We start from the raw sequence: 16,144 nt of genomic DNA, 5'->3' as shown, positions 1-16,144 counted from the left end.
TTTATACCCTCCACCATAGGATGGGGGGTATATTAACTTTGTCCTTGCTCGTTTCACCACGCTTGAATTTTGCATACCAATTATTCCATTTTTCCACTGCTTCACTATAACTAAATTTGCTTCACAAAGGACGCTCTTTCTCACAAACTAATTGACTTACAGACGTAAAATTTTGACACGAATCATTTGAAGGTTGGTACTATATAAAAATAATATGCATCTAATACTAGTGACGCCATCTTTGTGCCAGACCAGGGACTTATCAGCCAACCTGTTACTTGTGCCAAGTTTCAGGTCGATAGCTTGTTTCGTTCGGAAGTTAGCGTGATTTCAACAGACGGACGGACGGACATGCTCAGATCGACTCAGAATTTCACCACGACCCAGAATATATATACTTTATGGAGCAATATTTCGATGTGTTACAAACGGAATGACAAAGTTAATATACCTCCATCCTATGGTGGAGGGTATAAAAATGCTGTTCTTTCTTGTTCTCAGACCTCAAAAGGATGCTCGCAGGGAAAAAATTTGGCTGCAATGAAGAGGTGATCGCCAAAACTGAGGCCTATTTTGAGGCAAAACCGAAGGAGTACTACAAAAATGGTATCAAAAAATTGGAAGGTCGTTATATTCGTTGTATCGCTCTTGAAGGAAACTTCGAAAACGAATTTTGACAAAAAAAATGTGTTTTTCTTTGTTAGACCGGGGACTTATCAGTCAACCTTATTTTGTGGGAGATTTAACTAACCTACGCAAAAATTTATGAAAGTCAAGGATACTTTCTAAAAACATAACAAAGTTCTCATTGAAGGCGGATTATCCTTAGAGTTAGGTGATTAGACTGGGTATCTTTACGGAAAAGAAATACTGTTGAACTCAGACCAATTTGGCTCTGATAAATTTGAAATATTCTTCAATATTAATTACATCTAACATTAATTCAAGACCAAAGTCATATAACTTCTTCGACCAAAAGCGCTAAAACTACATTAAGAGAAACCAAACATTGTTCACCAAGCAAAACCTTTCCAACCTTCTCTTCAATTGCTTTAGACCATTTTCCTGTTTCTCTCAATGAAAATAACTTAGGCAATGCATTTCTCTTTGACATTGATTGAACTCTAAGCTTTTCTACTGATCGTCCTCCCCATTATGGTATTTAACTTTCCGTGCCCAATGATGATTAAGTTAAGATCGTAATTTTGTGGTTTGTGGTTTGGCGTGGTTACAATCTTTGGCTCTTTCAAGTTTTTATGGCTCTTCAACATACAACAATGTTGGATGAGCGAAGACATTTAGGGAAGGTAGAATGATGATAATTCTGATGGTTGTTTGGTTGACTTGTTCGTTGGTGGGTTGGTTATCTTACAGCTGAATGGTTGCTCTTTGGCATGGAGCGCATGCGTGTGTTTGCTAAAAGAACTGAGAAAAATGGCAATCTAGTGGAGTTTTCCTGCCTTATGGATGGGCACAGTCTAAAGAGCAAAAATACTTCGCTGTTAGTTTTCAGGCCTATGAAGCCACATTCAGTTCAGTTACGGTATGACTGAATAGATGGATCGATGGATGGGTTGCCTTGCCCGTAAACTTGAGTTTGGTATGTTTGCCACCAACATCATTATGATTATGATTACCATCATCAACATAATCATCATGATCATGAGGAAAATAACAATAATTATTAGTGTGATAATAATGATCTTAATTTAGCGTTTACTTATTGCTACCATCATCCTCTCTTGCATTTGGTTTTGGTATTATTGGCGTTTTTTTTGCGACGACTCAACTCCATTTGCTTCTCCTTTGGTGGAGTTATTTGCTGATAACTTCCTCTGCTCATTGTGGCAATGTTTAAAGAAGAAAGAAGTCTTCTAACTTATATAACAACTCATTACATTGGCAAAAGACTTTAGTTCTACATCGACCTTACATTGGTCAAGATCGGTTTCAATAAAACAAAAAATAGCAAAACATTCTTCATAACCATTCCGTTCTGAACAATGGCATGGCGATTTATTTAACATTCCTTAACTGATTGAAAATAATTGCAAATAAACGAGAATAACTCACAAAAAAAAATCAAGAGAATTTGAAGTTTCCAATAATTGAAAAAATTGTGATGTATGCTTTTGTCAAGTAAAAATAGAAGAAGAAATTTATAACAAATATTGCACAAAAAAAAAATAAAAACAAATTTGAATATTAACAAAAAAATTGCCCTCACAAATTAAAAAGAAAGCTAACAAACAAGAGTGCAACAGGTGTTAAACATTTTATTGATATTCTAGTGAAAAACAAACTACACAAGATATTTTAGGGAATATAAGAAAAATTTTATAGCAGGTGAGCTGAAACAATTTTTTTTCTCTTTTTTTTTTTTTTGTTTCACACATTCTCTAAAATTCCTAGTTACGGTTATACAATTTTTAAGAAAAATTTTATTTTCGACAAAAATTTTATATTCAAAATAATAATAATAAAAATAATTAATTAAAACAAAATCTAAGTTAATTTTTGAAAAATCTCAGTAAACATTTTTGGAATGCTTTGCAATGTGATTCCCACACCCAGAGAGGGAATATGATCATCTCGAACATGTTTTAAGAGCAAAATGTTATTTTTGGGTGGTGACCATGTAACATGGTTTTCGCAACCATGTTATTTTTTCGGAAATCATGTATCTGATTTCGGCAAGCAAATTATATTTGATGAGAAAATAACATTTTAGTGACAAACATGTTACATGGTCAACATACAAAAATAATATTTTGCTCTTGAAACATGTTTGAGGTGATCATATTCCTTCTCTGCGTGCATAATTTTCACTTCACAACAAATTCTTTTAAGGAATTTATTTTATGCAAAAAAAAAAATAAATAAATAAATAAATACACACTGAAAAAGCAGTGAACCCACCAGGAAGAAAACTTTCGGTTAATTTTAGAAAATTTTAAAATTTTTTAGAAAATTTTAACTAAACAGTATAGCATCACACCGATATCACAAAAATAAGTAAATATTATTCGACAAATTCAAGAAAATTTATTAAACATAATTAGGTTTTTTCATTTGTTAAAGAAAATTTTATAGTTTGAAGGAAAAAATTCGAGTTCAAGATTGCAAGAATCTCTTTAGTGACATACGAAGTTCATGATGAAGTCATTTGTAGTAAAATTTAAAGAAATAATGAACTATTTTGTGAGAAAAACGAATTTAGCAAATCTTTATGCTTAATTTGTGTATAATTTTTCCCCCTTTTTTAGTTAATTTATTTAACGTACGCAAAAAAATATTAGAGTAAAGGAAACTTTTTCCAAACATAATAATTCCATGAACTAAAATAAAGTTAAATTGGCTTTAGTGAAATAGAGAGCTGAATTTTTTTGAGTGCATTTTTAATATGTTACAGTACAAAATTAGTTCTTGAAATTATTATGTTTGGAGAAAGTTTCCTTATTAGAGTAAATAATGTTTTGCGTACGTTAGTTAAACGAATTAAAAATGTGAAAAAAATTATACATAAAGGAAGCATAAAAATTAACTAAATTCCGACTTCTCACAAAATAGTTCAGTATTTCTTTAAATTTGTAAATTTTATTACAAATGTGCCCATCTGGAACTTTGAATGGCACTAAAGACATTCTTGCAATTTTCAATTCCAATTTTTTCCTTCAAACTACAAAATTTTCTTTAACAAGTAAAAAAAAAAAATAATCATGTCTAATGAATTTTCTTGAATTTGTTGAATAATTTTTACTTATTTTTGTGATATCGGTGTGATGCTAGCGTTAGTAATACTGTTTAGTTAAATTTTTCTAAAAAATTATAAAATTTTCTAAAATTAACCGAAAGTTTTCTTCCTGGTGGGTTCACTGTTTTTTCAGTGTGTATTTATTTATTTATTTATTTTTTTTTTGCGTAAAATAAATTCCTTAAAAGAATTTGTTGTGAAGTAAAAATTATGGCATTCACATTGCAAAGCATTCCATAAATTTTTACTGGTATTTATCAAAAATTAACTTCGATTTTGTTCTAATTAATTATTTTTATTATTAATTATAGTAAATTATTTTGAATATAATTTTCTTGAATTTGTCGAAAAATTTGTATTTATTTTTGTGATATCGGCGTGATGTTAGGGTTTGTAAAAATTTTTTAGTTAAAATTTTCTAACAATAATATAAAGTCTCTAAAAGCAACCAAAATTTTTCTTGCTGGTACACCCTTACAAAAAATCGCTTCTGTAACATATACTCCCAAACATATTTTGCTTCAAGCATATACATTTTTGGGTATTGCCCAAACATTTATATGTTTGATCTCTACCAATATATAATATGTTTGAAAGCATATTGGTCTAAACAATATATGTTTGGGTAGTCTAAGTTCCAAACATTTTGTATTTTTGCATCCAAATTCAATAATGTTGTCTTCCAAAAAAAACAATATGTTATTATGTGAACATATAATATGTTTGGAAGCATTTTGCACCCAAAAATATTATATGCTTAAAAAAATTCTCCCAAACAATATTGTGCTCAAAATTTTATTTATTTATTTATATATTTACAATCATAATGAATTATGAAAATAAACTGGTAATATAGGTGCTAACAACATAGGTTTTCGACCTGAATGCTCAAAATTTTGTTTCTGCCCAATTGTATATTCCCCCACATCTTTCTCACTTCCACGAGATTTTTTAGTTCTTAGCACCTTTTTCTGTAATACAAACATTGTAGAAGAAATTATTCAATTTTATGATTTTTTTTTTATTTTAATTTTACCTTTTGCCGGACGGGGATTCGAACAGCGGACCACACAGAAGTAGCTGATCAATTGCCCAAGAAAAATAAAATGTTAATTTTGTAATAACAACCAACAACCACCAACTATTCAATATCGCTCCCTGTTAAATAACGCTCCAAGCTACTAAACACATATATGTTTATAGGCTATTTCTAAATTAATATATGTTTGCATCCAAGCATATTATATTTACAAACATTTTATGTCCCGAACATAATATGTTCTAACATATTAACATATATGTCCCAAGCATGTTATGCTAGTTTATGAACAGTATATGCTTGCACTCAAAAATATTGTGTTTAAAATTTTGTGTTCCAAACATATAATGTTTATAGCCAAACATATGAAAAACAGTCTTTTTCATCCGTGTAGTTTCACTGTTTTTTAGCGTTTGCAAAAAAAATACAAAAAGAAAATAGTTTCCTTTCGAGAGAAATTGAAAATAAACTGAAATTCCCTTTTAACAAATCGAAGGCATTCTCCTTACACTGAAAAAATTTTTGACCTAATATTAAATAGTATATAATCTAAATAGTAGAACACACAATATACCCTAAATCTAAGACATTTTATTATTTCAAAGAAAGTTCTTAATCATTGCTTTAAAAATATTTTTCTTTAAATTTAGGATAGAAATCTCTGAATTTTGTGCCCCTCGTATTAAAGTCGTATGTCTTTGAAGCAAGGCAAAGTTTCCTTAAAGTAAAGAAAAACTTTTTTGGTTTAAAGAAATATGCCCCCATTTACAAAACAATTTATTTACAGTTTATAAAAGGAATTAATATAGGAAAATAGGTTTAAAATATATTCAAATTTTTTTTTTGTATATGGGGAATAATCTTTAAATTAACTGAGATTGTGTATCCTGGGTTTTGTGGAGAAAAAAAGCATCAAATATAGGCTAAGACTTACTTTGAGGATTTTGTACTTTTCGTTTAATTTTGTTTTTAAATAGCAAAACCTTTTTACTTTGGAGTTTATGTGATTAGAATTTTTAAACAATTATCTGCACACACAAAATTTTTTTTCTGGTACAATCACGAAATTAATTGATCCAATTAAATTTTTAATTGAAATGTCTTCAATCACAGAAATGATTGTATCAATTAAAAAATTAATTGAAGGCCAATTAAACAATTAATTGATCCAATACTATAAATTTGTGTGATTGATATTTGTTTCAATTAAAAAATTTGTTGAATCAATTACAATTTTAATTGAATATTTATTAAAACTCAATTAAAATTTAAATTTTTTTTGTGAAATTTTTTTCTGTGTACATGAATAGCTTTATTACTATATCCCAAAAAGAGAATGAGCATTCCATAAACGAGATATCTATCCTAATTTTACAGAGCCTAGATTGGAAGCTAGATGGCACCCTAAAAATGTCTTTATTTTAAAGAAGCAGCATTTTGGGCTCGGAATCAATACCAAAATTATTCAGAGAAAGTCAAAACGTTTGGATCGATTTTTTTTTTTGAGTGTAAGAACAAATAAAGTATTTTTAAGAAACGTGGTATATTTGCGAGAAATCTATTTTATTTGCTTATTAAGAAACTCTTTTAAAGACAAGAGAAAAATTCGTTTGTCTTGAATTTCCTTCTCAAGAAAAGAAATCGTATAGAAAAAAGTGGAAAAAGTTCAACAAGATAGTTTTTTTTTTTTTTTTTTTTTTTTTTTTGATGACAAGCCCATAAAAACTTCATAGCTGTTGGGCCAATTCACACCCAGTTCAGTATCCAGATCGATCAATTTCATTCAGAAAGCCCAGCAAAAAAATGGAATTTCGTCCGATTTTTTCCACCAGCTACTAAGTTAAACGTAGTACCCAATAATAGAAAAACAATAATACAATTAACTATTCAGCCGCATCGGTGGATTTTATCCCGTTCCACTTTATTTTTGACTTCCACGAAAGATTTTGCGAAGTATTTAAGATGCATTTCCTCGGTATAACATTACACAGAAAAAATGTCATCAATATCTTTTCAATTAAAATTGTAATTGAATTTCTCAAGCATTAGAGTTTAACTTTTTATGGTGTTAAAAAAAAAAAAACAAGATCTGCAGCAAATTCTAAAATAGTTCGACGGGTGAAGGTTCGAATTTAATTAAATTTTGAATGTAGGGGCAATCAACTCACTTTGAAATTTACGAGAAGAAGTATACGCAGAAAAAAATATCATCAAAATATTCCAATTAAAAAGTTGATTGAAGTTGAAAACTTTTTCAATTAAAAAATTAATTGATACTATTAATATTTTAGTCAAACTAGAAACGTTAAGTCAATGATTGAATTTTTTAAATTTTAAACTAAAAAATTAATTGATACAATTAACTTTTTAATCAAACTTGGAAGAATAAGACAGTTAAAAAACAAGTAAGGAAAGTCTAAAGTCGGGCGTGGCCGACTATATTATACTCTGCACCACTTTGTAGATCTAAATTTTCGATACCATATCACATCCGTGTTGGGGGCTATATATAAAGGTTTGTCCCAAATACATACATTTAAATATCACTCGATCTGGACAGACTTCTACAAAATCTATAGACTCAAAATTTAAGTCGGCTAATGCACTAGGGTGGAACACAATGTTATTAAAAAAATATGGGAAACATTTAAATCTGAAGCAATTTTAAGGAAACTTCGCAACAGTTTATTTATGATTTATCGCTCGATATATACGTATTAGAAGTTTAGGAAAATTAGAGTCAATTTTACAACAATCTCGTCTCCTTCTGGGTGTTGCAAACATATGCACTAACTTATAATACCCTGTTCCACAGTGTGGCGCAGGGTATAACAAGGTTTTGAAGCTTTATAAACTTCAATCCAAAGATCCAGTATTTCATTTAAGTTAGAATATATATCCTTAAAGGTGGGTATTAAGTTCGAGTTTAGCCGCTAAAGTGAAAACTAAATTATTAAAAAAGGCATAAAATTATACATATTTTGCGAATTTTATTATAACTTGATGGGGAATTGCTCAAGGCAAATTTTCACAGAGTATGTGTTCCTTAACACGGATTATTAAAGAAAAGTAATCGTGAAAAAATGACGATTTTAGCGGCTAAAGGTGGATATTAAGTTCGAGTTTAGCCGCTAAAATGGTCAGTTTTTTATGATTACTTTTCTTTAATAATCCACTTTAAGGAATACAAACTTTGTGAAAATTTAAAAAATAAAAATATTCCCCATCAAGTTCTAATGAAATCTGCACCAAATATGTATAATTTTAGGACTTTTTTTACTGATTTAGTCTTCACTTTAGTGAAAATTAGCGCCTAAATTCGATCTTAATACTCAAAAATCCTTTGTTTTGATATTTTTTACGTAAAAAAAAAAAAAAAACAAGTACAAATGGCCGTAAATTCGGCCAGGCCGAATCTTATGTACCATCCACCATGGATTGCGTAGAAACTTCTACGAAAGACTGTCATCATCGAATTATTTGGGTTGTGGTGTCTTAAAACTTCTTAACATCGTTTCCTAAATTGTGAGTTAGTCCATACGTGGTATATATTAGACAAAAAAGGTATGTATAGGTAAGTCTACAAATAATTACCAATCGATATGGACTTTTGCACGGCACATAGAGAGCCAGAATTGAAATATTGGGGTCGCTTATATGGGGGCTATATACAATTATGAACTTGATATGGACCAATTTTTGTGTGATTGGGGATCGATTTATCTGAGGGCTATATATAACTATAGACCGATATGGACCTAGCTACACCCTCACAAAAAATCGCTTCTGTAACATTTACTCCCAAACATATTTTGCTTCAAGCATATACATTTTTGGGTATTGCCCAAACATTTATATGTTTGATCTCTTCCAATATATAATATGTTTGAAAGCATATTGGTCTAAACAATATATGTTTGGGTAGTCTAAGTTCCAAACATTTTGTATTTTTGCATCCAAATAAAATAATGTTGTCTTCCAAAAAACAATATGTTATTATGTGAACATATAATATGTTTGGAAGCATTTTGCACCCAAAAATATTAAATGCTTAAAAAAATTCTCCAAACAATATTGTGCTCAAAATTTAATTTGTTTATTTATATATTTACAATCATAATGAATTATGAAAATAAACAGGTAATATAGGTGCTAACAACATAGGTTTTCGACCTGAATGCTCAAAATTTTGTTTCTGCCTAATTGTATATTCCCTCACATCTTTCTCACTTCCACGAGATTTTTTAGTTCTTATCACCTTTTTCTGTAATACAAACATTGTAGAAGAAATTATTCAACTTTACGATTTTTTTTATTTTAATTTTACCTTTTGCCGGACGGGGATTCGAACAGCGGACCACACAGTTTGTAAGGATCAAAGAAGTAGCTGATCAATTGCCCAAGGACAAAATAAAATGTTAATTTTGTAATAACAAGCAACAACCACCAACTTAATTCAATATCGCTCCCTGTTAAATAGCGCTCCAAGCTACTAAACACATATATGTTTATAAGCTATTTCTAAATTAATATATGTTTGCATCCAAGCATATTATATTTACAAACATGTTATGTCCCAAACATAATATGTTCTAACATATTAACATATATGTCCCAAACATGTTATGCTAGTTTATGAACATTATATGCTTGCACTCAAAAATATTGTGTTTAAAAATTTGTGTTCCAAACATATAATGTTTATAGCCAAACTTTTTCATCCGTGTAGGCATCGTTGTTAACGGCCATATACTAGCACAATGTACCAAATTTCAACTGACTCTGATGAAATTTGCTCCTCCAAGAGCAAATCTCGGGATCGGTTTATATGGGGGATATGGTTAGGTTAGGTTAGGTGGCAGCCCGATGTATCAGGCTCACTAAGACTATTCAGTCCATTGTGATACCACATTGGTGAACTTTTCTCTTATCACTGAATACTGCCCGATTCCATGTTAAGCTCAATGACAAGGGACCTCCCTTTTATAGCCAAGTCCGAACGGCGTTCCACATTGCAGTGAAACCACTTAGAGAAGCTTTGAAACCCTCAGAAATGTCACCAGCATTATTGAGGTGGGATAATCCACCGCTGAAAAAATTTTTGGTGTTCGGTCGAAGCAGGAATCGAACCCACGACCTTGTGTATGTAAGGCGGGTATGCTAACCATTGCACCACGGTGGCTCCCTATATATGGGGGCTATATATGATTATGGACTGATATGGACCACTTTTGGCATGGTTGTTAAATATCATATACTACCACCACGTACCAAATTTCAACCAGATCGGATGAATTTTGCTTCTCCAAAAGGCACCGGAGATCAATTCTGGAGATCGGTTGAATTTTGGTCTTCCAAGAGGCTCCGGAGGTCAAATCTGGTGATCGGTTTATATGGGGGCTATATATAATTATGGACCGATGTGGACCAATTTTTGCATGGCCATTAGAGACCATATACTAACACCGTGTACCAAATTTCAGCCGGATCGGATGTAATTTGTTTCTCTTAGAGGCTCCGCAAGCCAAATCGGGGGATCGGTCTATATGGGGGCTATATATAATTATTGACCGATGTGGAACAATTTTTTGCATAGTTGTTTGAGACCATATACTCACACCATGTACCAAATTTCTACCGGATCGGATGAAATTTGCTTCTCTTAGAGGCTCCGCAAGCCAAATCGGAGGATCGGTTTATATGGGGGCTATATATAATTATAAACCGATGTGGACCAATTTTTGCATGGTTGTTAGAGATCATATGCTGATACCATGTACCAAATTTCAGCCGCATCGGATGAAATTTGCTTCTCTTAGAGGCTCCGCAAGCCAAATCGGGGGATCGGTTTATATGGGGGCTATATATAATTATGGACCGACGTTGACCAATTTTTGCATGGTTGTTAGAAACCATATACTAACACCATGTACCAAATTTCAGCCGGATAGGATGAAATTTGCTTCTCTTAGAGGATTCGCAAGTCAAATTTGGGGGTCCGTTTATATGGGGGCTATACGTAAAAGTGGACCGATATGGCCCATTTGCAAAATAATCCGACCTACATCAATAACAACTACTTGTGCCAAATTTCAAGTCGATAGCTTGTTTCGTTCGGAAGTTAGCGTGATTTCAACAGACGAACGGACGGACGGACAGATCGACTCAGAATTTCACCACGACCCAGAATATATATACTTTATGGGGTCTTACAGCAATATTTCGATGTGTTACAAACGGAATGACAAAGTTAATATACCCCCATCCTATGGTGGGGGGTATAAAAAAAAAAAAAATAACTATACCAGAGGTAGATAAAATAAATATATAGTACGAAAAGAAAATAAGTATTATGGCCTTTTACAATAATTTTGGCGAATTCAACGAAATTTGTCCTCAATATTGAATTCAGTATCCAAAAATTCTAAATTTATTTTGTTTAGTGGATATTGTTATCTAAAATTATTAAAATCTTCAATTGAATTTAACACTTATCATCAATCTTGCGTAGAAAGAAAATTAAAACAAATATTATAAACTTTCATTTTATTTAATTTAATTTATTTTATTTGAGGTCATGAACTAATGAAAATACTGGTGTTTGGTTTTTCATTTTATTCTTGAAAAGTTGTTTTTTTCTCAGACATTTCGATACATCTTTCGAGATCATCTTCAGAGAGATATTATATTTTACAAAGTTATAAAGCTCATGACTATTTGAATTTATTTTAATGTAACAAATATAAAGAATTTTGTCCTCAATACTGTGTAATTTTAATTTTCAAAAATTCTGGAATCAAAATATGTCAGTATTTTTTTTTCGGTGATATGATCCTCAATTCTAAATTAATGCTGTTTATGGTGATCATGTTGAACATTTTATATATTTACTTTTAGTCTAAAAACAACATAAAACTATTTCTTTTATATCTATTGGTAAGTTATTGCGATTAAAATTTCTCAGTTTTAAATGAACTTTAAAAAAACTTTAAAAAATAACTTTACTTCTTCTTGGAAATCTCTAAAGTATATTAAATTACTTTGAGAATGTTTATGATCCTTTAAAATATGGTAGTACCCACGCTGTTAATCGTTTATTTACTAACCAAAATGAGCCATTAATTGTCACTTTAGGTAATAAAATGTTAAGCATTTTATTGTCGTTATTGTTTTATTGCGATATTTCATGGTATTTTCATGCACATTGCAAGTATCATGAAAACCAGAGAGTCAGTATAAAGTTCCCAGAAATATCAAATGAAATTCTTCATTCACGAACATTTATTACCACTTTCCCAAAAAAAACTTCACATAAGTCATTAGGAACCAATATGGACACTTTCCATTTAAAGTCAATGGGAGTTGTAAGACAAAGATAATAAAGGCAAACTGATTTCCCCCTCAAATTCAAGTGCAGTGGCAGTGGCAGTTGCAGTTCATTCATTCCCAGGGTTAACCTTTAGAGCAAAAGTGACTTTTAATGATAGTCATGCCTTTACCTCCACCACCACCATCATCACCACGATCATTTCATTTGTGCTATTTTACTTATAAAGCCTTTTTAGTTTTGTTTTCCTACAATGTCGTCGTATCATCCATAGTTGCAGTAAAAAAAGACACCGAAAAAATACCAAAGCCACATATTCATGGATAAATAAAGGCACATTGCAAATTTTTTCCTCACTCTGTTTGACAACCTAAAAAGGGCTAGCAATTCTCATTCATACATTTTAGCCAAACAAAAAATAGTGTCCACTTTAGGGGTTTTATATGAGCACACAGTTGTTGGCTTTTTGTGCCTTTTTACCTCCAAATGGGTTTTATATATGGGTAAGCAGCTGTAAGCAAAGTCAACCCAGGATGTATTCCTATAAAGTGACCAGTGATTATAGACCAACCAACGTCATCATCATCATCAGCAACAGATCACTAGGCTTACATTTAAGTAATGAAAAATAATAAGAGCCCTGGTTAGGGAATTTTATTTTATTTTTTTGTTTGTTTTTTTTTTTTTTTCAAGTATGTGGTTTAGATTCTAAAGTGCCACAATATCAACTAGGAGTATTAAATCCAAGTTTTTGCTGTATCGTTTACCCCTCCACTTCAACAAGATCATAATGATTATGTATATGGATATGGGTATTTAAGAATAGTTTTATAGGATTTTTTCACATTTCGTGCTGTTTCTCTTGTGTTTTTTTCTTGTATATAGTATGATGACTTGCTATAGGATATTCTTGTATTTATTTTGCCTTAAGTCCTATAAAGTAGACACTTAATAAAAGCCTGATAAATGCCACCTATTAAAAATCGCTTTTAATCCTAATAAATATTTAATGGCGAATCGTTGGCAAAAAAATTATACGAAATCCTAGGTTAAAAAGGGATAATGCTTGAGCATATTTTATTGCAATTGCTTTCAGAGGTTTTGCATTTGCGTTGGGTGAAGGGTTAAATTGCTTCCTTTTGAGAAGATGATGGCCAATGTTTTGGGGCCGATATTGTCAGTAAGGTATTTGATGTTAAAAATGATAATAAGCTAATGGCAAAAATGAAAAAAAAAAACTAGCCTAATCTAGGGATTTTTTAAATGATCAATTTCGCCTAATCGAATTTTGACATCTATGAAAATCGACTTTTAACATAAAATTTGAAAATCCCACTTTGGATTCATGGGAGCATATGTTGCAGATATTTCTTTAGGTGTAGATAAAATCATTTATTATTACTGAAAAACTAACGTTATCGTACACAAATTTTTCTAATTCAATCATGAAATTATTTGATCCAATTAAATTTTTAAGTGAAATTTCTTTAATCACGAAAATGACAGTAATAAAAACAGACTTAAATAAAATAATATAAAATAAAAATATGTACTTGATTTACAAATTAACTGAATTCTTGCGGCACTTTCAATTGAAAATTTAATTGATTTTGATCAATTAAACAATTAACAATCACAGACTTAAATAAAAGAATAAATAAAATAAAATAAAAATCTACATTTGATTTACAAATTAACTGGATTCTTGCGGCACTTTTAAAATTTTAATTGATTTTGATCAATTAGACAATTAAAAATCACAGACTTAAATAAAAGAATAAATAAAATAATATAAAATAAAATAAAAATCTATACTTGATTTACAAATTAACTGAATTCTTGAGGCACTTTCAATTGAAAATTTAATTGATTTTGATCTAAAAATTCAATTAATTTTTCAGTTGAGTAAATCAATTATTTATTGTATTATTGTTTTATATTTAAAATTAGGTTTCTTTAAGATAAAAGAATTTTCTTGTACTTTTACAAGAATGTATATTTTTGATGAGTTTTCCAATTTTAATTATACCCTGCTCCACACTGTGGAACAGGGTATTATAAGTTAGTGCATATGTTTGTAACACCCAGAAGGAGACGAGATAGACACATGGTGTCTTTGGCAAAAATGCTCAGGGTGGGCTCCTGAGTCGATATAGCGATGTCCGTCTGTCCGTGAACACATTTTTGTAATCAAAGTCTAGGTCGCAGTTTTAGTCCAATCGACTTCAAATTTGGCACAAGTATGTGTTTTGGCTCAAAATAGATCCCTATTGATTTTGGAAGAAATCGGTTCAGATTTAGATATAGCTCCCATATATATCTTTCGCCCGATATGGACTAATACGGTCCCAGAAGCCAGAGTTTTACCCCAATTTGGTTGAAATTTTGCACAGGGAGTAGAATTAGCATTGTAGCTATGCGTGCCAAATTTGGTTGAAATCGGTTCAGATTTAGATATAGCTCCAATATATAACTTTCGGCCAATTTACACTCATATGACCACAGAGGCCAATTTTTTGCTCCGATTTAGTTGAAATTTTGCACAGAGAGTAGAATAAGCATTGTAGCTATGCGTGCCAAATTTGGTTGAAATCGGTTCAGATTTAGATATATCTCCCATACATAGCTTCCGCCCGATTTACACTCATATGACCACAGAAGCCAAGTTTTAACTCCGATTTAGTTGGAATTTTGCACAGGGAGTAGAATTAGCATTGTTGCTATTCGTGCCAAATTTGGTGGAAATCGGTTAAGATTTAGATATAGCTCCCATATATATGTTTTTATGATTTCGAGAAAAATGGTCAAAATACCAACATTTTCCTTGTAAACTCGCCACTGCTTAGTCGAAAAGTTGTAAAAATGACTCTAATTTTCCTAAACTTCTAATACATATATATCGAGCGATAAATCATAAATAAACTTTTGCGAAGTTTCCTTAAAATTGCTTCAGATTTAAAAGTTTCCCATATTTTTTACTAACATTGTGTTCCACCCTAGTGCATCAGCCGACTTAAATTTTAAGTCTATAGATTTTGTAGAAGTCTATCAAATTCTGTCCAGATCGAGTGATATTTAAATGTATTTATTTGGGACAAACCTTTATCGGTATCGGAAATTTAGATCTACAAAGTGGTGCAGGGTATAATATACTCGGCCCCGCCCGACTTTAGACTTTCCTTACTTGTTTTTTTATTGAATTTGAGACAAAATTTAATGAATAATATAATTTATTTTTTTTTAATTGGAAATATTTTTATGCCCTCCACCATAGGATGGGGGGGGGGGGGGGGGGTATATTAACTTTGTCATTCCGTTTGTAACAAATCGAAATATTAGAGCTATCTTTCGATGTGTTACAAACGGAATGACAGAATCACCCCATAAAGTATATATATTCTGGGCCGTGGTGAAATTCTGAGTCGATTTGAGCATGTCCGTCCGTCCGTCTGTTGATATCACGCTAACTTCCGAACGAAACAAGCTATCGACTTGAAACTTGGCACAAGGTAGTTGTTATCGGACCACTTTTACGTATAGCCCCCACATAAACCGACCCCCAGATTTGGCTTGCACAGCCTCTTGGAGAAGCAAAATTCATCCGATCCGCTTGAAATTTTGTATGTGGTGTTGATATATGGTCTATAACAACCATGCAAAAATTGGACCATATCGGTCCATAAATATATATAGCCCCCATATAAACCGATCCCCATATTTGAATTCCGGAGCCTCTTAGAGGAGCAAAATTTATCCGATCCATTTAAAATTTGGTACGTGGTGTCAGTATATGGTCTTTAACAACCAAACAAAAATTGGTCCCTATAGGTCCATAATTATATATAGCCCCCATATAAAGCGATTCCCAGATTTGACCTCCGGAGCCTCTTTTGTTACTATAGAAAGTTTTTTCAAAATTTTATTTCTGTAGAAAATTTTGTTAAAATTTTATTTCTATAGATAATTTTATCAAAATTTTATTTCTATAGACAATTTTGTCAAAATTTTATTTCTATAGAAAATT

At 31.2% G+C, this 16,144-nt stretch overlaps 2 protein-coding genes across 6 annotated transcripts in view; one reads left to right on the top strand and one right to left on the bottom strand.

Annotated features, from left to right (window-relative positions):
* The window catches only part of Atg16 (Autophagy-related 16), a 553,304-nt gene that overhangs the window by 88,354 nt on the left and 448,806 nt on the right, over positions 1 to 16,144 (bottom strand). The window lies entirely within an intron of this gene.
* Positions 1,912 to 16,144, top strand: part of LOC142221448 (uncharacterized) — a 424,700-nt gene continuing 410,467 nt past the window's right edge. For both annotated transcript variants that reach the window (XM_075291220.1, XM_075291268.1), the window contains exon 1: positions 1,912 to 2,346. The gene's annotated coding sequence lies outside the window, so the exon portion shown is untranslated. The remainder of the gene's footprint in view (positions 2,347 to 16,144) is intronic.

Source organism: Haematobia irritans, chromosome 1, assembly GCF_050003625.1.
Source record: "Haematobia irritans isolate KBUSLIRL chromosome 1, ASM5000362v1, whole genome shotgun sequence".
Classification (NCBI taxonomy): Eukaryota; Metazoa; Arthropoda; class Insecta; order Diptera; family Muscidae; genus Haematobia; species Haematobia irritans.
Note: the sequence above shows the minus strand (reverse complement) of the source record. Positions and strands in the feature narration are given on the sequence as shown.